General features: G+C 40.2%; 1 long non-coding RNA gene across 2 annotated transcripts in view; it reads right to left on the reverse strand.

Moving 5' to 3' along the window:
• Positions 1-4468: 4468 nt before the first annotated feature.
• LOC309622570 overlaps positions 4469-27015 on the reverse strand; it is an 80893-nt gene continuing 58346 nt past the window's right edge. The window contains exons 2-3 of one of the 2 annotated variants that reach the window (XR_014240986.1): positions 14983-20011; positions 4469-14626 (exon numbers count right to left, since the gene is read on the reverse strand). This is a non-coding gene — a long non-coding RNA (uncharacterized lncRNA). Of the gene's footprint in view, positions 14627-14982; positions 26705-27015 lie in introns of those variants that run through there. The other variant, XR_014240987.1, reaches the window with a different exon arrangement.

Genomic DNA, 27015 nt, shown 5'->3' on the forward strand with positions numbered 1-27015 from the left:
TATTTCACAAACACTTTCTTGTGTCCTATTCTGTAAGTGATCTTTCCTCCATTCCCTCTTGGGCAGTGTTACCCAGTGAAAACCCATATACACATGTAACATGCAAATGCAGTTTTCTCCCTTTTTGGCTTCATTAGCCTTTATTCTGTCAGCTTTGTTTGTTTAGTCCCCTCAAGGTCTATAGGAATTGGTATCTCATCACTACACTGAAAAAACAAGACTATACTATGGTTTCCCTTTAGATCAAATAAATCTTTCACCTTCTACTTTAAAAAAAAAACAAAAAACTATTTTCAGAATTTCTACATGAAATCACGTTTACTGTTTTTCAAAGAACAAATGTATCACAGACCTAGAAAAATGCAGTATGCAAAGTCATGGGCATATACTCCCAACCCTCACCTTCTCTTGATGGTTTGAGCTATGGTTCCCAATTTCACAAATACACACACCAAAGTGCACTGCTTTGCCTTTGGATAAAAGCAAAACAAACAAATCTTCAGCCTTCTGCAATCCATGAGTTCGTTATGACACTGCGACAAGAGAAAAAAGAAAAAGACAGGGGCAAGTTCTGCCTGCCATGCCTTGATTCAATGCTTTTTTGTACTTTCCCCACCATAAGCAGAGTAATTAACTTGCAGCCAGCCAAGTAACGAATAGTACATGCTAACACTGTTTCCTGTGGAATGGAGGAAGGCTCCAACGATGACGTTACAGGATACCTTGTTGAATTAATAAGAAAAAATGAACAGGAGGAGAGAGAGGTTCTGGTTTTTGTTTTAGGGTTTTTTTTTTTTTTTTTTTTTTAGATTGGCCATTTGAGGTTTTCCCAGCCTCAAGATTGGGGGTGCCTCAGTGGTCCAGTAATACCTCTGCTTACATAGAGAAATAAGTGAGTAGAAGCTAGAGGAAGAAATTACCATTTAAACGGGGCTGGTGACCACACCGAATGTGCTGGTACAATGACTCAGGTCTTGATACCTACCTAAGCAATCCAATCCACCTGTTCCTAGGATGTGCTTGCCAATTCCTGGTCGTATGAAGATGATGCAGTCATAGTATTACCCTATGGAAACTGCATTTACAGTAAGACTGAATGAAGTGCAGAGGCTTCCACGTTGCAAAAGCCAGCCTGTCATTTTATCCTCTACAAGGTCCTCTGGTTACTTCCATCCTTGAACTATGAGCCCTAAGTCTTCCCAGAAAAAAAAGGTGAAATAGAACATAACCACAAATTGATTTCACTGGTTCTTAAATAAGCTACTGCTTCCATATAATGTGAGGGGCAAATGCTAATCGCAATACAAGCTATCTGACAACTCTTGGAAGCAACATCAGGCTAATTTTAAATATGACTGGTCCCTGTGTCCTTTCACCCACAGTGGTGATTTAGACATTGACTGTGACCAGAGGAAGTTCTGGTCTGGAGGCCTAGCACACATGAGCACGCTGAAGTTTGTTTCCTTGTGGGAAATAAAATCTCTCAGACACACTATTTCCTGTTCACACCTCTTAATTTGGATATGTGATGTTAAAGTCTTAATTTGCATTTGAGATGTTAATGAAATATTCTTTACAATTGCTGAAAAAAAATTTTCATGCTCTAAGCCCCTTCTGATTTCAGAGGAATCAGAATACTAAAGTCCTATATCTGCCATTCCTGTTATTCTTTAAAAATCTCTTTACCCTCCTTTAGCAGTTAGTCTCCATTACTAGGTAAAAATTCTTCTTATTAAATTTTCCACATTTAAATTATTTGTATGGTTTGTGTCTCCTGATAGAGCACTATGTATTTCTAAGGGATATATGAATGACACTTCCAGGAGTTGTGCAGTGTGCAACCCGCCCAACTATACATGATGGACCAGCACAGCAACCCACACATTCTATTGCAGTACTCCTCACTTAACCTGTCAGTCACCTCCACTGAACTGCAGGCTACACTATTGCAGGGAGTAAGGAAGCTAGTAGAGCAGGCTGTTAAAGGCAGGGCTGCATAACCAAATTGCTGGGTTCATACTGTGGTCCCAACACTTAAAGGCAATGGTCTGAAAATGTGGGAAATTGAACTTTCCTCATAGAGCTGGCTGCGAGGATTAGTAGAGAAAAAAAAAAAAGACACCGTTAAGCACTGTGCCTGGAATAGAGTACATGGTCAGTAAAAAGTAGCTGCTTTTACTACCTTATTCAAATGTATATTCCCAGCATTTTGAACTGTGCTAGAACCTACTAGCTGCTGTGACTATTTAATAAGTGAACTCATGTCTTTTAATAAACAAACAAGCTTTGCCTCTAAGATAAAAGACAAAAATTCTTGTAGAAAGATGCTTTATTTCTCAATTGTTGGAAAGCTAGTGGCTCAGGAAATCATGGGAGAATAGAAAAAGACTAGGAAATGAAAATAAAGTATATAGGAAAGGACATGAGACAGTGGGCTATTCAGAGACAGGACACGAACCAAATATGGGAAATGAAAACCAAACCAAAAAATATTATTTTAAAAAATAAATGTAAGGAGAAGCTGAAGATGGAAAAATGAAAATTAGGGGGGAAAAGGGAATTTAACTCTATATAAACCATCTCGAGACTTTGTCATAATCCATGAGAAGAACACTCAATTGCCCACTCTTCGCATCATCTGAGCCTGCAGCTGGTTTGGCTTCATTTGCTTCTTTCTCCTATTTTTCTTCCCTCTTTATCCTGCTCGCTCGGTAGGGGCACTGGGAATTCAACTCTGCGAGAACCACTCTAGCAGGGTACCATCATCCCAAGACCTCTGTCCTCTTCCCTCGGCCACTGGCCCCTGCAGCACACTGGGAACTTCATTTCTGCTCACCTATTTTCATGGGCTTCATGTCCAATGGCCAATTCTAAGGTTTGCCTGCTTTGTTTTGTTTGTTAGAAAAATAGGGAGAAAAAAAAAATCTCTGCATTGTGAGAAGCCTGCACTAAAAGGGATTACCTCCACTGGGGAATTTCCCGGTCTCAAAATGAAACTGGGTTAATTGGGAAGGGTATGGAGAAATACTGGAGCCCAATTAACAAAATCTAAAGTCTCCCAATTAACAAGATAATTGTTAAATGGCTTTGGGGCAGCACTTAGAGCTTTAAAAAAGAAACCACTTGTTCCTGGCTTAGTCAGAGAGTGGTTTAAAATCCTTCCCATACCATAAAAGGAGCCTAAAAGTACAGAAAGAGATTTCAAGAAGTTTGCATGGATTACATGTGGGAAGCCCTGAGTGGACGCCATGCGTTCTGAAGAGCCCAGGCAGAAACATTTCTCGCTGGTTGGACTTTATGCCGAGGACATCACCAGTGTCAAAACCTCCGCCTAAGAGCAGGCCTTAAAATACAGAGAACACACCTGGCCACCCATCCTGGCTTTCTGTCTGCTGCCTTTGATCCTTATCTGTACTCCAATTATTATCCCTTTATTAATAGGCTGTTCCCTTTTGGCTCTCTGCAGTTTTGATAGCATGTGTTACCCCTCTGATGAGTTTTAAATCAAGATAACAATCTGCATGAAAGGCCAAAAAGGCGAGAGTGGGAGACAGAAGGCTTCCCGGGGCTGATCCCCTGTAGGAGGGAGGCCCGTGGCTCATCCTCTGCGTAGGAATGGAGCTGCTCTAGGAGATCAAGAAGCCCTGCGGGGGGGAAAAACCCACAACAGCTGAGAAGGCGCCGTCCCCTGGGAGCATAACCACCTCCGTCACGAAGAAGACACTTTGCTCCAACGGGGAGCTCAGTCCTTGCCATGACAGAGCCAGGCGCCATCTGCCTCCTCCCGGCGCCCGAACAGCCTGTACCCTCCCTGCGAGCGGGCAGGGCGTGGAGCCAGCTGTTCCGGCTCTGCGAAAACGGCAGACGGAACGCCTTCGGTGCGAATGCAGAGTGCCCGCGGCCACGCGGGTCCTCGGCCGCCCTGCTTTACCGCCGTGCTGTGTGCGCCCCCCGCACCAGCACCCGGACTGGGCCCCCAGCGCGCTTCTCCTTACAGGGCCTCCCGGTCCGCTACGGGGATTTTCCTTCTTGCGCGATGCTGTGTCCTTCCTGAAACAAGTCTCTGGTTTTTTCTGTTTTATTTTTTGTTCTGTGTGTTTTTTTTTTTTTTTATAAGATTTTGGTTTTTTTTTTTAATTGAAATATGCTAATTTACCAGAAGGGGAGCGAAAAACTAAGGCGTGGGTGCTGAGGCCTTCCACCAAGCAGCGCTGGGAGCTACCCCTAGCAGGGAGCATCTTCGGAGGTCTGAATTCAAAACACCACTGTGGTGTCCGAAGTCAGCCATCCAGGTACATGCTGAGTTTCTTCAACAAAGGGCTGAGAGGTGATCAGGCATGAAACCCAGCTTGTTGTTAAACTCATCTCTTTGAATTACTGGCAAAGTTTTTGGAATGCAAAGGATAATTTCTGCTATTTGGGCTGAAAAGCCTTTAACCAAATGTAAACTCTCTACTGTTAATTGTACTTCTTCTTTTTTTTTTTTTTAACTCTGCCATGTGGTCCCTGACACCCTGCAAGAAAAAGACTGAGATTTCTTCTCTCAAATGAATGGGATAATTGGTGATTAGACAAGATCATGAACCTGTCCTAACCCCAAAATGGCCTAACGCTTCCACTTGGGCCTGTTTGATGTTTGTTTTTTTATATCCTCTTCCCCAGTGTTTTACCCCTACAGGACTGGGAATTACGAACACTTGTTGAGTATTCACATATTTGCTTTCAAATCTAAAGAGTAGTACTCTAAAGTTCCCACACACTGTAGAAAAAGCTCAGAAGCTGAAACTCATCAAAATACCGGTGGCTAATTTGCTTTAAAAATCACGCCTCCCCAGAAGATGACAGCCTGGTATTTTCTATTGAAACCTATCTGAACACTTCAGTCTGTCTTTTAGGGAGGGAATTTTCTACAGATGAATCTAGCAGAGCCTAAAGTCTCATGATGATCCTTGACGGAATTTGAATTGGTGGCTTTTTCCCATGGAGTACAAAAGAAACCTGACCCAGGCTTTGGTCCTCATGTCTCCCCTATATCAATGACAGCAGCAGCAAACCGCGGCTCAGTTGCTCAAGTGCGGTGACTGGCATGGCTGTCGGAAAGTAATAGGAGAAGTGTCAGGGAAGACCGGGGGTAGCAGAGGCGAGAATGAGACGGAGTGTGATCCCCAGGCCCCACCAAGATTAAATGTGCAAGTGTCTTTCTTCTCTAATTAGACATTTATATCTTTCACTTTCCAACCTTAAGAAACAGCCAAGGAGAGTCTGAGTGTGCCAGTTTTACTACTGACCTTTCACAGCTTTGCCAAGAAAAGACCCTTCTTGGGGTAGGGGTGGAAGGGAGGGAGTATGGATTCAGCCCCCCTTCCCAAGGCAAACACAGCCAGTCAGTCCTTCCCAAGGGCCCAGTGTCACAGGCAGAGACTCTGGGAGGGAAGGATGGTCTGTTGAATGTCTGCATCTTAATTCCAAAGAATTTATCCCATATGCTACAGGCAGCCTCACATCATGGAAGCATTTCTCTCTGTGGTTTCTGAATGGAACAGCTTGTCTCTTCTTGCTGCTTTACAAGCATAAAGAAGAGGAAATAAATACTCAAGTTTGGGGATAAGTTACAGACACATGCTTAGTGCTTCACATCCTGTGACTGTAAACATTCATGCTGCCTTCTCTCCCCCTCTCTCCGACTTTTGGGAGATTCTGAGCATTTCTGAGGACACAGTGATCTTTAACAATGTGTCTGTTTTACTCAATCTATGTCTAATCCTTGCTCTCAAAAAATGCCAGTTGCTGTAATGCGATGAAACAGTAAGTAGAGAATTAGTGTGATATTGTGGAAGGAGCAGAGGTCAGACAGAGCAGAGACCTTTGTTCCAAGGCTGGTTCCACTACTCACTAGTTATTTGGCCTCAAGTAGAGCACCTCACTTCTCTGGGCTTTGATTTTCTACTATCCAAAATGAGATGGGAAGCAGGGTGTAGGCAGGCCATCCCAGCTAGCAACATAGCAAATGTAGGCTTCTATCAATTATTGATATGATTTATTCATGCCCTCCAGCCATTTATATATACCCCAAAACACACACATACACACACATGCAAATATATTTTTACAAAATTTTATATATACCCCAAAACACACCCATACACACACATGTAAATATATTTTTAAGAAATTTTAAAACTAAGAATAGTTCTTAAATAAAGGCAGGTCTAGAATCAATCATGTTAATAACAACACCACCTTAAGATGATATACAGTGGAGCCTTGAACAATATGGGGGTTTGGGGTGCCAACCTTCCTTCCAGTCAAAAATCCTCATTAACTTAGAGTCAGCCCTCCATCTCCACAGTTCCTCCATATTCACAGATTCAACCAACCTGGATACTGTATTACTGAAGTATTTATTATACTATTGAAAAAACCAGCATATAAGTGGACCTGTGCAGTTCAAACCTGTGTTGTTCAAGGATCAACCGTGATTCTTTCCCAAAAAATGCTGTCTATTCTACTCTGTTCTTTTTTTTTATATATAAATTTACTTATTTATTTGTTTTTATTTTTGGCTGTGTTGGGTCTTCGTTGCTGCACACGGGCTTTCTCTAATTGCGGCGAGCAGGGGCTACTCTTCGTTGCCGTGTGCGGGCTTCTCATTGAGGTGGCTTTTCTTATTGTGGAGCACGGGCTCCAGGCACGCGGGCTTCAGTAGTTGTGGCACTTGGGTTTGTTAGTTGTGGCTCATGGGCTCTAGAGCGCAGGCTCAGTAGTTGTGGCGCACGGGCTTAGTTGCTCCATGGCATGTGGGATCTTCCCGGACCTGGGCTCGAACCCGTGTCCCCTGCATTGACAGGCGAATTCTTAACCACTGTGCCACAAGGGAAGCCCTACTCTGTTCTTTTGATTGCTCATGCCAAAACCTGGGAACAGACTTTGACTCTTTTCTCTCCCATTCCATATTCCCTCAATCACCAAATCCTGCCTGCTTCACTGTGAAATAGACCTTGACTCAGAATGCCCCTCTTTTGGTCTCCTCAGTATTTCCCTATCTTCACCCTCCAGCGGCTCCATCCTCAGCATGATGGCCAGTGTCTCTTCTAGAACGTAAGACAGATCATATGTCACTTCTGATCCTGTGCCTCCAAAGGTTTCCTTCTCACTCAGAGTTAAGCCCACACTCCTGCATGTTTCATGACCTAACAGCCTAGGAGCTCTGACTTGGTCCCCCACCTCTCTGACTCTTCCTGCTTTCCCCTGCTATCCCTGCTGCAACTACACCAGCCTCACGCTATTCCTCCAACCCACCAGGCACACACCCACCTCAAGGCCTTTGCCCAGAATATTCTTTCGCCACCACCCCCAACCTTCACCGTTTGCCTTCCCACTCTCCTCAAGTCTCTCATCAAATGAGAGACTTCCCCTGACCCCCATCCTGCCCCAACACTCCAAAACCCCTTACTCTGTCTTATCTTTACTCTACACCTCTTGACATTTATTTAGTTGTTAATTTATTTATACTTTCTGATTTCTCCTCCAAACCAGCTCCCGTTGAATACAAGCGCCAGGAGGTCAGAGGCATTGTCTGTTTTGTTCCCTGATAATCCTCATGACTAGGGCAGTAGCTACCATGAAGTAAGAGCTCAATAAGCATCATGAAATGAACAAAAGCATTCAACACATCTCTAATGAACATCAGCCCTGGGGTGTCTAGTGGCTGAAATAGATACAATAGTGAAGCAGGCCAGCATGGGCCCTGGCTGATGCAGCTTGCATTTTAGTGGAAGAAAACTTACTAACTGTAGTATTTATTTATTTGTTAAGTTTAAATCATCTCAGACAGGGATAAGTAATCATGGAATAAAAAGAAGGGCTAAGGGCAGGTATGAAGGAACTACTTTAAGTAGGGCAGTCAGGAAAGACCTCGCAGGGGAAATAATTTGAGCTGAGACCTGACTGACAACAAAGAGGCAGCCAGGTGTAGAAAAGCATTCCGGGCAGAGGAGACAGCAATGCAAAGGCCCTGAGGCAGGAAGAAAGCTTGGTGCTTTGCAAGAACAAACCGAACATCCATGGGGCTAGAGCACGGTACGCCAGCAAGAGCAGGGAGGAGGTGAGGACTGAGAGGTAAACGGAGGCTAGACCACAGAAGGCCATAACAAAACACACACATTTCAAGTCCAAGAGGAAGCGATTGGAGGCACTGAAGCAGGAGAGTGATAGTCTGACGTTTTTAAAAGATGACTCTGACTTCTCTGTGATGAACAGACTTTCTATAAAGGAAGAGAAGAAGCAGTTGGGAGCCTATCTTGCAGATGTCCAAGGAGAGATGACTATGGCTTGAACCAAGATACAGCGGCGGAGAGAGTGATTAACTGTCAGGAAGCTAAAATGGTTGTTATTATCCCCATTTATAAAATAAGAAACAGAACCCTGCAGAAGTTGAGATGTTCTCAAGATGGCATTGCAAATGAGGGGCAGAGTAAGGACCAGAACCTGGTTCTCTGGATTCCCAGCTCAATTTTAGGAGGTTAATAAGAATCCATCTGTTGAATGAATTAGTCCCAATAACTAAAGAAAGGAACTCAGCTCTAGCCAAATGTCTCCCATAAAGTCATACCACAGACTCCCCTCCCCCTGAACCTCAGTGCTTGTCTTCTCAGGGAAATCCAAATGCAGACAGACCTGAAAGTGACAGGCAGGGGCCACTTACATGTGTCCCCCCTCTCCTGGTCATACATGCAGTTTGGAGCTGAGCAGTGTGGTATGGCTAGTTCGCCAACAACTGCTTCTGGAAAAGGGAATAAATAACAACTGGAGTTTAACTAACAAGACCCCATAGCATGTTGTCCCCTGGGTGAGCCTCCCAGAGGAGGGACGGCAGCTGAGGACGGAGCAGAGAAATCTCCACAGAGCAGAGAGGCTGAGGGAACCACAGGCACAGACATTTGGGCAGTGACAGTGTCTGCTAACTAATAGTCCACTGTCAGGACCTTGACCGTGACTGATGAGGTTGGGAGCCTCTTGAGGAGGAATGTTGCCGGGAACTTGGGAAGAGCCTCCCAGTTCAAGTCAGGAGTCCCAGATATCTAGTCTGATATCTGCTGGGCCTCTGTTGGGTGGGGCAGTGGAGGGTAGGTATGGGGGGCAGATCTGATTAGTGGTTCCATCCCTGGGGCTCCTGGGAGGATTGTGTAAAGGTGGCTTTATCACTCTCTTCTCTCTTTTGGAGAGTTAAATAGAAGCCATATATTTATCCACAATATAAAAGGCGGAAGTGTTATAAGTTTTTAGTTAAAGAAGTAGAAAAGTAATTATGTCTTAATAAAGCAAGTCAGAAGAAATCTTTTTTAAACGAATTATGGGGTAGAGATGAAGGGAAGTAACAGAAGGGATCCTTGATGGTGATTAGGTTGGAAACACAGGCCTCGCTGATCCCCCTGATTCCTACCAGCTTTAACAGTCTAGAGACTAGACTATTGACAGTCTCTGGGAGGCATTCACATGAGGTGCCTCAAAAAGATCAAATGCACATGTATCCAAGATGGGTCCCAGATACTCCTATAATCCCATCACAGGGCCATTTTCTGGGGTAAAGTCACTTTCCAAGCGGGTTAATGTAGATAAGGTATGACCGGGTTGGAAGAGCATGGGAGCAGGAATCAGGAAGCCCAGGTTCTGGGTCTGCAATGCATTTAAATAGCTGAATTCTGAGCCTCTGTTTTTTGACCTGTAAAATGGGCAGTATTAGACTAGGTGATCTTTAAGGCCCCTGCTAACTTAAGTTCTATAATTCCGGGAATTTCAATAAGGTCCTTCAGCTTTAACCTGGGTTCCCTAGAAAACAGAGGCTAAGGCAAAAGATATTGTGCTGACATTTCAGTGCAAGGGTACACCCTCAGGGGTAAAAAGAAGGATAAGGAAATGAGGTAGAGAAGTGGGGGAGAACACATACAAGGAAGGACGTCATCAAGCCAGGCACACCTTTGCAACAAATGCAGCACACTGCTCAGTCTCAGGAACCGCGTCTCAGAACAGTCCACAGGGGGAAAGAAAGGAGAGGATTTATTTAAAAGATGGTGCCTTTCCATCTCCCATCATCCATCAAAACCCTCTCGACAGAGTATTAACTCCCTTATGTCACCCAGACCCACCAGGCATCCACGGGGACAGCCAGAACCGATGGAGGGTGTGGGGCACTGCCCAGCTCCTTGTCAGTATCCCCTGGTCAGGACCCGCTGGCCAGCTGCTGGGATTGCGGCCATCTGACAGCTCTCAGCTGAGGCCCTCGGTGGGAACTGTGGTCAGAGAGACAACACCACCTCAGCCAGGGTCACACCCCCTGCCGAGGGTAGCCTGCATCCAGTGACCAGTTGATAAGGGAACACAAAGGCTCAGCCCCATTGCTTCAGTTTGGGACAACTCTGATGGACCATCCTAACAGCAGACCTTCCCATGCCTCTGCAGAGGCCTTTGTTGCAAAAGCACCACACTCCATCCCCTCCCTCTGTCCAACCTCACTCTGCTGGACAGAAGCAGCCTGAACCTAAATCTCAGGAACACATGACAGTAATTTTAAGCAAGTTAGAGGAAAAAATCCAAAGACTTATTGTTCCTCTATTCTCTACCATTGTTATGGCAAGGGACCAAATGCTTTGTGTCATTCTGCTTTAAATTCAGAATCACTGTTGAGGACAAAGAGGACCATTTGTTATTGCCTGAGAAGTTCCCGCCCAAGAAATGACTAGTTATGAATATGCATATCAAGTCAAAAAGTTAAACTTCTGAGTATTTACATGGAATAGCAATAATAGCAATACTTTGGGTTTTTTGTTTTTAATTCCTAATGCTCCTGAGTATCCCTGATTTCTCCGCAGACTTCTCTGACTCTCCCAGAATGAGGAAGGCCAAACAGCCCATAAATAATTGTCTTGTCTGCATTTAAGAAGAATCCCAGGAGAGCCTTTTGCTTCTACTATTTTTCAGACTGCCAACACAGTCCCCAAGCACACGATAATGGTTCTGAGTCTCGTCCTTTATACAAGACCAGCCCTGAGCACATGCTGTACAAAGAAACCCTTGCTTTCTGTGCCATCGAAGGCCCATTTCCCTGCTTGCCTATCAGCAGAAGCGAGAGACATCTGGTATTCTGTCTGGGCAACATGGCACTAAGGGTAGGGGAGGAATCACACCCAAACTTAAAACATTCAGTACAGAAGATCCACTTTGGAACCTGGATGATCTCTATTCACTGTTGACACTGATCAATAAACTACTATGTAATTGTCCTTTTTTTCTTTCTTTTTCTGCTTTAAGTGGCACTAATCAGAGTATAGTGCCCACAGCAGGGGTGATAAAAATCTCCTTCCTCTCTGCAGTCTGGATCATGCTATATTGAACTGGCAAAGGATTGGAGACAACTAGTAGATGGACCAAAAGAAAACATCATAATGTGGAGACGTAAAACACATGTTCTACGAAGAATCAATGAAAGCACAGGGAATCTGGACCTGGAGAAGCAAGTCGGCATTGTCTTTATGTGGAAGTGTGGACTAGGGTCAAGACAGCAGGTGTATTCTTTGTAATTTTTATCTGTTCAGATTGTTGGTGGCAAGAAGTAGAAACTAAACAGTTAATGTAAAAAAAGGAGAGGAAGAGGAGGAAGAAAAGGAGGAGAAAGAAGAGGAGAAAAAACTGAAGTGGAACTAGAAGAAAAACCATCACTTATTGAAGAGATATGAGGTAGTTCAAAGAATAGAAGAAAAACCTGAGTTCTAGACTCAGAAGCAGTGGGGAACAGGACAGGCCCAGGGACACAGGTAGGAGTTGTGGTCAACAGGATGATGGAGCTCCTACCTCTCTTGCCCTCATTTCACATTCTCAAGAATCAGCATCCCTTTGGCCCACCTTGTGTCACATGCCCACCACTTGGCTGGTAAATGGCTTGGCTGCCAGTACCAACCAGTCTGCCTGTAGTAGGAGACAAGTTAGTCCCCAAAGGAAAACCAGGTGCAGTTCCCAAAAGAAAGGAGAAGGAATCTTGAATAGTCTAAATCAGCTGTTCAAAGGTAATCCACAGACCAGCAGCAGCAGTACCTGGGAGCTTGTTAGAAATGCAGATGCTCTGGCAGAACCTCAAACCTACTGAATCAATGTCTGGGGATTGGCCCCAGGAATCTGTATTGTGACAATTTCTTAAGCAAGCCCAAACTGAGAAGTGCTGGTCTAAACAGTGAGCTCTAATCCAGGCTCCAGAGTGTATAAGTAGGACAAATAGAATGACAGTTAAAAGAATAGATTTTAGACAGAAATAAGGAAAAAATGTCCATGTGTCATAACAAATACAGACACAGGTAGCCCAAGGAACCAGGAAGCTCCCTACGGGAGGAACTGATTAGAATGTTAGAGAGGAGATTCAACATCAGATGACCTTTAAAGTCCCTTCTAGCCCTGAAGATTTTGACCATGACTCACTTTAAATATCTACTGATCTCTGATTATGACATATAATGCTTCTAGAGAGACTAATTCTCTTTGAATTGTCTATGAATAAAGTAACTCTTTCCATCCCAAAGAGAACACAGAAGAGCTTGTAGACCCATATCCCAGGGGCAGAGAGAACTTTTCTGTCCTGATGTTTGCAGCTGCCTTGGCCATAGTTAGACTTCCCCAGGGAGAGGGTGAACATTGGTTGGGCAGGCTTAGAAGAAGCCTGGACTCGGACTTTTCCAAGGAGTCACAGGGCATATCAGCTGCTAGTCCTAATAAAAGTTCTCTTTCATGGTCCAGCATCTAGTGATTCACCTCGTCCAGAGGTTGTCCAAATTGTGAGCTGGATCATAGAACCCAAAACCAAACCAAAACAAAACAGTAAATATTTATTGGACAGATAAACAAAGAAAAATCAAAAAAGAAAACAAAAATGGTCACACATGAACATCAGTATGAGTTCTTTTTTGGACTGGATTAGCATTTCTCCAAATCAAAAATTATTCTGAAGAATGTAGAAAGGAAATAAACATTTCTCTTTGATCTCTATGCTTGGCTATAAGGATGAATTGTAGAATATTTTCCAACTGCTCAGTTGGGAAATCCTTTTTCACAGAAATAACACATTTCTTCAAAATAGACTCTAAATCATTCGATGAGAGTGACCCCTTTTATAAAAAGCAAAATCAATCCTGATGTTTCTCATTCTCTCAAAATGATTGGCATTGCTTCCAAGCACTGAAATGATTTGTTTCCCCTTGCATCTACTTAAAGCCAATGATACAGAAAAGTGATAAAATGCCACTGACAAAACAGCTGTACAGCTCTCAGTTCTTATGGAAGGGGAATTTTCACTCATAAAGTAGTTTTATATTCATTTAGACCCATAAATGTACACACTGACTGTTAGGGGATGGCTGTGAATCTCCCAAGTTTGTTCATAAATGTTCTGAATGAAGAAGTGTGAAGAGTAAGTGACAGAATATAAAAGGCCTTCGCAGAAGCTTGCCTGCTGCAGCTTTTTTCCTCTTGACAGACACGTTATGTTGTAAACACCTAAGTGCTGGCTTTATCTCTCCTCTGCCAAAACCAGTTCCTGAGTCTTGACAAGTTTAAAATCTGTTTGGTAAGCATATAATCATTCAGTTTTATAAGGCACAGGTCTTATTAAAGACTATGGTGGAATGTTTAAATGAAAAAAGAACCTAACTATATAGAGAAAAATAATTTGATGGAGATTAAAAAAACACATCAACTGAAATTATTTTTTTCAGAGAGGAGCTAACACTTATTATTTTTTTGCTTTGACTGTTTTATTATCATTTACCTTTTTTTTCCATAAAAAGGGGTGGCTATATTATTTTTTAGGTGGCAACAAAAGATTTTATACATTCACCATCTGGGAACACAAACAAGGTACTTAATTGAGTCCATGTTGTATTAACTGATGCAGGCCATTCTCCTCACTGATTCCAGAATTATATCTCTAAACAATAATTGGATTAGGTCATTCCCACTGTCACTGTCCATCAAGTCCATGAGAAAATTCAAACACAGTTGTGTAGTATTCAAGGGTTTACTTTACCATCTGGCCCCATCTGGCTTTCTCGCTTCCTCCTTTGCCGTTCTCCTTCTCCCCACACACAATTTACACTCCAGTCACATTAAACGATTCTCAGTTCCCACACATGTGCATCATTTCTATAGCCTCCTGCCCTGGTTCACACCACTCACTCTGCCAGCACCGCACTTCTCCCTTCAGAACTTGTTCATATTCTGTCTCTAGAGTGAAGCCTGATTAACATTCTTTCTTGGTTCTCATATTGGATACCACAGTATAGAGGTTTCTGCAAAAATCTGTCTCCCTCAGCAAACTGTGGGCTCTAAGGACAGAGCCATTCGTTATTCTTCATTTTTCTTTGTAATTTCAATATCACCTGCCATGTAAAGGTCTCAAGAAATGTGTGTTGAATGGATGAGTGATTAAGTAAATGAATGAATCAGGTATGAGTGCATTACTAGAGGCCCAAAGAATACAGAAACACAGTAGACCAGTCTAGAAACTAGACTACTTACCAGTAAATCTCTCTTAATGCAACAGGAATACTTAGAAATCAACCTACCAATAAGTATTTCTTGGGCTTCCCTGGTGGCGCAGTGGTTGAGGGTCTGCCTGCTAATGCGGGGGACACGGGTTCGAGCCCTGGTCTGGGAGGATCCCGCATGCCGCGGAGCGACTGGGCCCGTGAGCCACAACTACTGAGCCTGCGCGTCTGGAGCCTGTGCTCCGCGGCAGGAGGGGCCGCGGCAGTGGGAGGCCCGCGCACCGCGATGAAGAGTGGCCCCCGCTCGCCGCAACTAGAGAAAGCCCTCCCACAGGAACGAAGACCCAACACAGCCATAGATAAATAAATAAAAATTAATTAAAAAAATAAAAAAACACAGTTCAAGTACTTTCTTTAAAAAAAAAAAAAAAAAAAAATAAGTATTTCTTGTAACAACCATAGTATTAATGACAAATGTCAACAAACTTTTCAAATAATGAACCATTGCTATGATAAACACAAAAGAATTAAATAACATGATCCCTGTTCTTCAAATCTCTTCAAAACATTATCTTACAAACTTTACTCTCTGAAAATAAATCTTTCAAAATTGTAATAAATGTCCACTTTCTGCCCTTAAGTTTTCCCTGGCAAATTATTAAAACTCATGTCTTCCTGAGACTCTGCAGAAAGCAATAGAAAGTAGATGAGAGCCTGAGCCAGAGAGCCTGTACCTGTCATGTCCTACTTTGTTCCTTCTTACAGAAGTAAATGTTTCACCTCAGACCTGAAGGATGAAATGAAGTTAGAGGAAGAGTTAGGACAGAAGTATATCAAGGAGAAGGAATAGCAGAATGGAGATATTAAGGTTAGAAAGGAGCTTGGTGCACTTGAGGCCCAGAGGGAAGGCATTATGACTGGAATAGAGTAAGAAAGGATCCAATGGCCTGAGATAACTAACGTCAGACACCAAACCACAGATCCAGGAAGCTCAGGGAACACCAAGCAGGTTAAATGCCAAGAAAAATACACCTAGACCTATCATATCCAAATTTCAGAAAATCAAAGATTAAGAAAAAATATTGAAATAAACCAAAGAATGAAAGCACTTTTACCTAGACAGGAGAAAAGGTAAGAATTACATCTAACTTCTCTTCGGAAATCAGGTAAGCAAGAAGAGAGTGGAGTGACATATTTAAGATAGCGAGATTTTAAAAATCCCACCAATCTAGACTTCTGTAAACAGAGAAATTATCCTTCAAAAGTTAAGGAGAAATAAAGATTTTCTCTGACCAAAAAAAAAAATTGTTATAGCAGCACCAACTGCCTAAGGACAAGAGGTTAATATCCAGATATCTAAAAACTCCTACAACTCCAACAACAACAACAAAAACCAAGTAAAAATGGGCAAAGGACCTGAATAAACATTTCTCCAAAGAAGATTTATAAATGGTCAAGAAGCATATGAAAACATACTCAACATCACTAATCATTAGGGAAATGCAAATCAAAACCACAATGAGATACCACCTCATACACATTAAGATGGCTATTATCAAGAAAAACAAAGAAGAAGAAGAAAAAGAAAAAAGAAAGAACAAGTGTTGGTTAGGATGTGGAGAAGTTAGAACCCTTGTGCACTGTTGTTGGTGCACAAAAAATTGTGCTGCCACTACGGAAAACCGTATGGCAATTTCTCAGAAAAATCAAATATATAATTCCACTTTTGTGTATATGCCCAAAAGATCCTGTGGTTCCACTTTTTTGCATATGCCCCAAAGCAGTAAAATCAGGGATTAGAGAGATATTTTTACACCCATATTCACAATTACCAAAAAGTGGAAGCAACCCAAGTGTCCATCAACAGGTAAATAGATCAGAAATGAGGTATGTACATACAATGGAATATTATTCAGCCTTAACAAGGGGAAAAATTGTGATACATACTACAACATGGGATGAACCTTAAAGACATATGCTAAGTGAATAAAATGAAAAATACTGTATGATTCCACATGTATGAAGTACCTAGAATAGTCAAACTCATAAAGATAGTAAGTAGGATGGTGGCTGACGGGAGCTGAGGGGAGAGGGGAATGGGAGTTTTTGTTTAATAGGTATAGAATTTCAGTTTCAGAAGATGAAAAGGGTTCTGTGGATGGATGATGGCAATAGTTGCACAACAATGTAAACGTATGTAATACCACTGAAGAGTACGCTTAAAAATGGTCAGTTTTATATTATGTATATTTTACAACAATACAAAATATAAAAAGTAAATGTGTAAAGATAAAAATGCATAAAGATAAAAAATTTATATATAGAATGATTTAAATTATGTAGAATGAAAAAATTAAAATCCTAGGGGACAATGCACAAAATATTAACAGCTAATCTTTTTGAGGAGTAGAGTGATGGTTACTTTTTAAAAATCCCATGTATGTACTTTCTAAATGGTTTCTAATAAATTATTATGGAACTTCCCTGGGGGCGCAATGGTTAAGAATCCACCTACCAATGCAGGGGACACGGGTTCAAGCCCTGGTCTGGGAAGATCCCACATGCCGCGGAGCAACTAAGCCCGTGTGCCACAACTACTGAGCCTGTGCTCTGGAGCCCGCAAGCCACAACTACTGAGCCCGCATGCTGAAACTACTGAAGCCCACACGCCTAGGTCCCAGGCTCTGCAACAAGACACGCCACTGCAATGAGAAGCCCATGCACTGCAACAAAGAGTAGCCCCCACCCGCCGCAACCAGAGAAAGCCCACGCGTAACAACGAAGACCCAACGCAGCCAAAAATGAATAAATAAATAAATTTAAAAATAAATAAAGTATGTTCTGTTATAAAAAAAATGTTTATTACTTTTATAGTAAAACAAACTAAAAGAAAAATTATGCAACTAAGGGAATATACAATTAGCAGAAACATATATTCGATACAAGGCAGAAACTGAGAAATCAGTAATGCTCACAGAGAGCCTAAAGGTCAGTGAGGAAAATGGTGTGGACATTAACCTGAAATTGATGAGGTAAGTAAAAATCAGTCTATGTGTTTTAGCTACTTATATATGAACATAAACATCATTCTGGTTTTAATAAGAATCTCAGGCCTATTAAAATCAGGGGCAGAGGGAATAAACCAAGGTCACTGACATCACTTGGATTGTTGTAGCTAAGAAAACTCAAGATAGCATGAAAATAGGAACATATTTTTTCTTCCTTTTACTTTAAAGGAGATCTGTACCTTTACCATCATGATGTTTCTAAGATGTCATTAAAGTTGATAGGAGTGAAACTATATAGAGCAGCCTAGGACCTCCAATGAGTCAGCAAACTCACTACTTATGAAATACAAAATAATCAACAAGAGGAAAATGATTCAATGAAGAAAAAAAGAGCCAAACCTGACCAATAGGAAGGAGAGTTGTGAGACTCAGAGACAATCTTCTCAAGGTACGTAAGGGCTACACCATTTGAAATTGGGCTCAAAAACAAAACAAATTACTTTTTTAATATCTGGGAAGAAATTTTATAACAGCTTGAGTAATAACAACTTCAGTATTCCCCTCTCTACTTATAAATTCAAGCTCTTATACCAGGCTGGAGAACTGGCCGGTTGACTCTCCTTTATACAAGTTTATCCTCAGATATCCTAGCTTAGAGCAGAGCTCTGGCAAACTGTGATGGATACATTCCTTTCTGGAGGGGAGAGAAGAGGGAAAGAAGCACCTCCAAATCTCTGATGTTCTGTCCTTAGTATCTTTGAAAATTTTAAATATGCTCAACGTTTGCCCAGGCAATTCTACTTCTAGGAATACACCCTAAAGAAATTCTTGTACAAGTATCCCAAAGTAAGTGGGCAAGTGATGTCCATGGCAAGATTTTTTAGTAAAGGCAAAAATCTGAAGTCAACCTAAATGCCCATCAGTTTGAGAATGGTTAAATAAAACATTAACTGTTCAAACTAGGAATACTATGCAGTCATTAAACAAAATCAATTATATTTGTATATTCTGACATGAAAGGATGTCCAAATTTTTAATAACATATACAATGTAATAAAATAAATAGAAAGGAAACCAAATTTTCAACAGCATATACAATGTAACGTTATATGTTTAAAAAAGTATATATGTGTGTGTACTTGAACATGTATGTGTGTATATATGTATGTGTATATATATGACTGTACAGAAAAAGGTAATAAAAATAATAGCAAACACTTATAGTCTCAGCAATGACATATTTTTAGCAATAATACTCAAGGGAGTCAGTGTGGATAATAAAGGATGGGGAGAGGCTAGCCATTTTTAATTTACAACGTTATATATTGATAAAAACTTTTTCTAATTCTAGATATTAACTAAGTTAAAAGCATTTAAACTTATTTTAAATTTGGCTCTTTTAAAATTTTCTAACAATGTTCAGAAGTAGAGCTTAGAAACCAAGCTTATTACAAAATTAAGAAGTCATTAAAAACCATATTATTCTAATATATGTAATGTATGAGAACATTTCAGGCTCTTTACTCATCATGAAAAAAAGTCTTCTGGATAACTATGGTTACTGCTTTTGTCAAGCCTCCCAAGACCTTTAAAAAGAGGCAGAATCTTTACCCAAATGGTGAGCATAAATTAAATAGCATTTCCATGTTTCTGTAGCAGAGCCATCCTATAACACAGCTCCTGGTCTGAGCTAGCTCACTATTGGTCTGAAGGAAGGGAAAAACATTACCGACATTTTCCTGGTACTGATAATAGCCACCATAAGCCACATACGATCTGTGAAGAATGCCAGGGACTTCCCTGGTGGCTCGGTGGTTAAGAATCCGCCTGCCAATGCAGGGGACACGGGTTCAAGCCCTGGTCTGGGAAGATCCCACATGCCGTGGAGCAACTAAGCCCATGCACCACAACTACTGACCCTGTGCTCTAGAGCCCACAAGCCACAACTGCTGACCCCGTGTGCCCAAACTACTGAAGCCTGTGTGCCTAGAGCCCGTGTTCCACAACAAAAGAAGCCACCGCAATGAGAAGCCTGTGCACCACAACAAAGAGTAGCCCCTGCTCACCAGAACTAGAGAAAGCCCGCGCACAGCAATGAAGACCCAACGCAGCCAAAAATAAATTAATTAATTAAAAAATAATAATAATGAGAATGGACTATGTTTAAAAAAAAAAGAATGCCACAGTTACAGGCGCTGTGCCTATAACACGATCAGCCCTAAAATATTTATCAAATGGAGAAGAGAATGAATTAATGAATGAATGAACAGATAAAGCCATCATCACAGAGGCTGCTGGCCTTCCGCATATTCAACCCTGTCATGGTTAGGTTTGACTTGTTTGTCGAACGTGACCCAATCATCAATAGCAAGGTTGGTTTCATTTATATAGTACAGTATAGAGGTCATTACAGCTTATGCAAGAAAGAAAACAAGGTTTGCAAAGCAAAGGAAACTACAAACAAGACAAAAAACAACCCTCAGAATGGGAGAAAATATTTGCAAATGAATCAACGGACAAAGGATTAATCTCCAAAATATATAAACAGCTCATGCAGCTCAATATGAAAAAAAACAAACAACCCAATCCAAAAATGGGCAGAAGACCTAAATAGACATTTCTCCAAAGAAGACATACAGATGGCCAAGAAGCACATGAAAAGCTTCTCAACATCACTAATTATTAGAGAAATGCAAATCAAAACTACAATGAGGTATCACCTCACACCTCTTAGAATGGGCATCATCAGAAAATCTACAAACAACAAATGCTGGAGAGGGTGTGGAGAAAAGGGAACCCTCTTGCACTGTTGGTGGGAATGTAAGTTGATACAGCCACTATGGAGAACAGTATGAAAGTTCCTTAAACTAATAATAGAACTACCATATGACCCAGAAATTCCACTACTGGGCATATATCCTGAGAAAACCATAATTCAAAAAGACATATGCACCCCAATGTTCATTGCAGCACTATTTATAATAGCCAGGTCATGGAAGCAACCTAAATGCCCATCAACAGACAAATGGATAAAGAAGATGTGGTACATATATACAATGGAATATTAGTCAACCATAAAAGGGAACGAAATTGGGTCATTTGTAGAGATGTAGATGGATCTAGAGACTGTCATACAGAGTGAAGTAAGTCAGAAAGAGAAAAACAAATATCATATATTAACGCATATATGTGGAACCTAGAAAAATGGTACAGATGAACCGGTTTGCAGGGCAGAAATTGAGACACAGATGTAGAGAACAAACGTATGGACACCAAGGGGGGAAAGCGGGGGGAGGGGGGTGTGATGAATTGGGAGATTGGGATTGACATATATACACTAATATGTATAAAATAGATAACTAATAAGAACCTGCTGTACAAAAAAATAAAAATAAAATTCAAAAATTTTTTTAAAAAGAAAGAAGACAAGGTTTCACAGGGTCCTACATGAACTTTTTTAGTTCATAAGACATTCAAAGACAAGAATCTGAAATTAAGAGCAAAATCAGGAAACTTAACTGTAGGAGAAAAAAACAGGTGGTACATAAGACCATTTGGTCAAAGCAGGAAAGGCCAGTGATGGTGACTGTCTAGTAGTAACCATGGCAGTCCAGCCCCAGGAAGACTGGTTTGGCTGTGTTTCAGCACCAGGAAATCTAATCATTTGGAGGCCTAGACATGAGCACAATATAATGGGGTGGAATATGTTCCTACAAAGAGATTTCCCTTATTAGTCATGGTCCCTAACATTGCCAGGAAAGCAGAAAAATGACAAAGACCACCTTGACTTGCAATAACATTGGAGATTTTATTGCCCCTATGAAGCCAATAGGCAATTCAATGGCTCAAACACATTAAATAAGAAAACTTTGACAAATTATGTATCATTTTTAAAAACATTTTCTGTTATCAACATATTACATTCCATTCCAATTTCAACCCCCTGAAGCACCATAAAAACCTCATCTCATGGAAAGCAGAGAGCTATTATTAGCAAAAAGAGGAGCAACTCCAATTCAGATATGTCTGCCTTCTTTTTGAAAGTGCTCAGCCTTATGGAACATTTTAAATTTCTCCTGCACTTATACTAATCATGGAAAGCTTTAGAACTGGAAAAATAACAACTCCAAAGGAAATGCTCTGGAGGTATACAAGTAAAATTAGAATGTATTTTAAAATAATAAATATATCAGTTAATTCATGTACTAGGTAAAATAAATCAATAACACAAGGAAAAAGTACTTCTAAATACAAAAAATGCTCTTTTTAAATGAAATCAATATTTACTGAACACCTGTAAGTGTGCTAGGTAGTACCCTTGACCATGAAATAGAGAGCAAAATATATTTGCAACAAAGATGGTAAATTGATCAGAAAAACAACAAGACCTCTATAGGTACATGAGCAAAGGATATAGACAATTCCCAAAAGAGGGCATAGCCTGAAAAAATAAATATATGAAAAACCTGATCAAGTAGTGATCAGAGATGTAAATTAAGATCATAATGAGATTGTTTTGATTATCAAATTAATAAGGATAATGAATGAAAAATATCTTCTTAATTTTACTATAATAATAGCTTTGGGCATCTGTATTTCATCTATTTAATTTGCTAAAATCCACATATTTTGAATTTAGTTAGATAAGTTAATTTTTATTGCTAATTATTTCTGATTAATTCCTATTTAATATTCTAACAAAGTTCTGAATTTACATAATCTGAAAGTAACATAATTTACTTTCCAAACCAAACAGTCTTTTTCCTGTGTTGTTTTTAATATACAGAAGATGCTTTTTTCCAAAATGCTCAAACACATCCCACTCTTTGACCCCCTAGATAAATATCTCTCAAAGGACTTTAAACAGTGCTTTCCTCGAGCTATAGCTAACTAAACTCCCTTAGATAAATAACTCAGAACTCTTCTCACCTTGAATTATCCCCATTATGGATAAAATTAAACCATTTAATCTAACTATAAATTAAAGCATATCCATATTCAAATAAGCACAGCCCATGAGAATATTCTTGGGTACTGTTTATAGATCTAGAAATAAAGTTGCAGGGGCTACATTTTCATTAATGCAATGGAATTACACTCAAAGGAATGGGAGTGCCAGATGCTGGGTGGGAGGCTGGAGAGAAGGAGATCAGATCGGAACGCATCTGTCTTTCAGGCCTTGAGCAGCTTGATATGGAGGAGCACGAGCTCACTCCAGATAAATCCATTTTGTTTTAAGTTTCGGAAGTTCCTGATTTGGCAAAATAGATCAAGTCATAGTTCTTCTAAATTCTTTCTCTTAATCTAGAGCAGTAATTCTCCAGGTGCACGTGGGTGGGATACTCCTAAGGGTGGTGGTATATGCTACAATGATGGGGTGGGGAGAAAGTGTAGCTTGAAAAAGCATAGGATATACTTTCCTGAGTAGAAAAGACAGGGGCAGAACCTTAGGGAATGACTCATAACTTGAGGTGCACTCTGTCTAAGGAGCAGCCTGGGTGCAGAGGAGCAAAAAATGTACAGGACTGCTGCTCCTGATGGTTAAGATTGTCTAATCAAGATGTTTACATAGGTAGAGATTGGAAATATGCCATCCCCCAGCAAGGCGTTCTCCTTTTTCTGAGTTATCAGCCCCACGCGATCAACCAGGCCACAGCTGACTCTGGGCACAGTTGTAAAGTATGGCTTTTGTACAATCCCATCTCTTCTAATAGGGGTCATTTCAGTCCACTGGGGGCCTTGTCTCTTCCTACTCTGAGTTGTGATTCAGCTTAAGATAGAAGATATTCTAAGATAAAACTGATTTGAAATACGATAGTTACCAAAGATGAGTACCTAGGTAAGTGAATTCTTGGGCAGATGTGTGTTGGCATGGATTATAAAATTGTAAGATGCAGTCATAATGATAATATTTAGGGGAACAAAAAGCATAAAGAATACAGGAAAAAGATATAAAGAAATTTCTTGAGCAAGAGCAGCAGAGATGATCATCTACTGCAGTTAAACCACATATTCTGTAACCCAAATGAGACCAATATTGATTTCCAGAATATTTATAACAACAATCATCCCAAGTAGCCATTTATGGCAGCATCTATTAACCTAATAGTTCACCAAGCAGTGTAGTATAATGGATATCATATCAAACTTTCTGTCTCGTCTCTTACTAGTTGTATGTCCTTCAGCAATTTTTCATCATCATTCTGTCACAGTTTCCTCATCTGTAAAATTTGACTTGACCATAACATCTGCCTCAAATATTTTTCATGATGACTAAGTACATTAGTAAAGGCAAAGAACTAAGTACTATATCTAGCATGAAGTAAGCACTCAATAATCACTAGCCATTACTATTGCCAACACTGGAAATTATCTTTAATTTTTATATCTTTACAACTCTTTGAGCTTTGTCAATTCAGTTTTATTGTTGTCTTAATTTGCATTTGCCTTATAAATATAATTGAATTGTTTCATATGTATTAACCATTTATTATTTTTATATTGGAAATTAGTCATTTCCCTTGTCCATTTTCCTCACTTGCCTTTTTTTTTTTAAACTGATTTGCAGATATTTTCCTAAGTCTGGCTTTTTAGATTTTTTAAATTATATTTTAAAGTATCATCTCATAAAAAAAAAATTTAAACAATACATTTTTCAGTCATGAAACCTATTTGAAATTTTTTCAAGACACCAAGATCTTAAGGCATTTTAAATATAAAGAAACTGAAGGCTAAGCTTATGGCTATAAAATAAAATCTGAAATATATATATACTTTATGGAAATTTTGTTAGAAAATGCTTCCAAGCCCTTTTTATAGAACTCCTATCAACAAGGGCTTGGAAGTATGTATTTCACAATTATGGGCTGTTGTAGAATGTATAACATCACACTGCCCTTGCATAACCCTGATCAGTGCAACTGGATCTTCTTCAACAAGACTCCTCTCCACATGAAATGCAACAAGGCTGTCTATTTCAGAGCAAATATACATCCTCCAAAGTGCCTGGAACACAGACAGCATCAGAACAGGCCATTACAGATTCCTTCTGGTAGTTCACAGAGCAAGAGCATCCAGAAATTTGCACGCTCTATAAATAACAGAGCAGAGGCAACGCTATTTCATAGGAGCTCTTTCTTTCTTTTTTTCTTAATTAAAAAGGAAAGGTAGAACCTCAATTTAAACAGTGCTGGATAGGAATTTATCTTAATGAATATCAATCAAGCTAATGTACCCATCAAGCTAAGTCTCAAATAAGGTTTTGACGCTTCTAGTTAATTGTCCATAAAAGCCCTGTCATTACTTTTATTGTTTCTCAATAAAATGTAAAATGTTTTGATATCACACACAAAAAAAGCAAGGGCCAGACCAAATCACTTATCTCCAACCTCTAGTATCCATCTGTCAGCATAAAGATACTTAGATGTCCTCAATACTTCCTTATAACTTCATTCAATAATAGTCATTGCTGTTGAGTCAAATAGTTAATGATTGCCTACTATGTGCTGAGACTGGAAATACATAATAGATATGTTAGTTCTCATCTATACCAGTCATGGAATTTAGGGACCAGCAGGTAAGACTGGCAATGACAACATAGTAAGAGAAGTTAGGAGGAGTTTCCAACCAGCTCCCTGGAGAAGTAACCTCCAAGCTGAGATCTTAGGAATATGAAGAAAAGTAAGCAGAGGGAGAAATAAATTCCAAGTATAGGGAAATGCAATTTCAAAGGTAAGGAAAAGAAAAAACTAAAACTTTGCCAATTATATCTCAATAAAACTGGATGAAAAAAGACAACAAAGCACTCTCCTTACTCTGAGGAGTTTACAGTCCCACTGGAAAAACAAGAGGAGCAATCAGGTTGTACCAATCAGTAAATCACACACAAGTCATGATCTATGTAAAGCTCTCCAAGAAAAGGAAGGGTTTTTATGAATGGCATATATTCCAATGCTTTTTAAATTCGCTTAACAATAATTGATTTTTGGTGAGGTGAAACTTCAAACTTTGGAATTGGACCACCTGAGTTAAAATTCCTGTTCCATGCACTCAAGGTCCAGCACCCTTAGCTCCTTTCACCGGTATATGAGGGTCTCAACAGGCCTCACTGGGGGTGGTCCTGGAATAATACACTGAACAAGATGTGCTTCCCAGGGTTCAAAGATCTTATAGTTTTGTAGTAAAGATTGATAATAAAGTCAGACATTTTCAATTTGTTTAGCTAGTCACTAATCATGAGGCAAACTGGATGCTGCTAAAGAAAAAATAACATAAAGCAAAAAAATAAAAATAATGTAAAACATAGGGACAAAAAAGCTGGTAGCATTGGTGGGAGGCAAGAGATAAGTAAGAAATTATATCAAAGGACTCAGGAAAGAGAGCTGAGCTTTAGATGCTCATTGAAGCTTCAAAACAGATTGAGATTTACAGAAGAAAATGTATTTAGTAAAAAGAGACAAGGGTCTAGGACAGTATCCAAAAAGTTCAGATTTTAAGTAATGGACAAAGGAAGAGACACCCACAAAGAAGCCTGAGAAGGATGAAAGGGAGGGGGAGAGAAAGAAGGAGTGGGGAGGGAGAGAGAGAGAGAACTAGAAGAGTATGGTGTCACAAAATCCAAGAAAAGATGGGGAGTTATTGTTTAATGGATACAGAGCTTCTGTTAGTAGTGATGAAAAATTTTGGAAATAAATAGTGGTGATGATTGAACAACATTGTGAATGTAGTTAATGTCATGGAATTGTACACTTTAAAATAGTTTAAATGGCAAATTTTATGTTATATACATTTTACTACAATAAAAAATAGCAACAAGAAATCTGAGGAAAAGAGTGTTTCAAGAAGGAGACTGGTCAAGTGATGTTGTTGCTCTTACAAGTTTTAGTAAGATAAGGGATAAAAAGTACACCTTTGAATACGCTAATGTGAGTGTCCACATTAGTAGTGTTGGTCTGTGCTTCAGAGAAGAAGTCAGGATGCAGTGGGTAGAGGAATAAATGGAGAAGTGAGGTGGACAAACACAGACAAGTCTTTAAGGAGCTTTGCCTGAAAAGAGAAGATAGACAGGATGGCAGCTCAAAAGGACCCTGCGATTGAAAGATTTTTATTTCCTTTGTAAGGTGGAAATAGCTGAGCATTTCCTTTACTGTAATGTATTCCTAGATAAAACTCTTGCCTCTATGAGTAGATTTGAGCAGAAAAGGTGAGAAAAAATTCCTTAGTGAGACAACCATCAATTCCAAAAGCACAAAGGAATTGAGTGAGACTAGTTTATCACCTGCCTTTACTCCAGATAAACTGTTGTCTTTTCCATTCCTAAAGGATCTCCAAGATTCATCAGCCCTCCCTATTAGTCTGTTCCACGGTGTAGTCATCCATAAAGACAAGAAGACCCTCCTTTATCAAACAGAACTCTCTGTGTGCAATTTCATTCCACTTTCTCTGGCTCTGGTCTGCACAGTGGTATGTTAAGGGCATTTGCT

Source organism: Balaenoptera borealis (genome assembly GCF_965194805.1).
Source record: "Balaenoptera borealis genome assembly, chromosome: 2".
NCBI classification, from domain to species: Eukaryota; Metazoa; Chordata; class Mammalia; order Artiodactyla; family Balaenopteridae; genus Balaenoptera; species Balaenoptera borealis.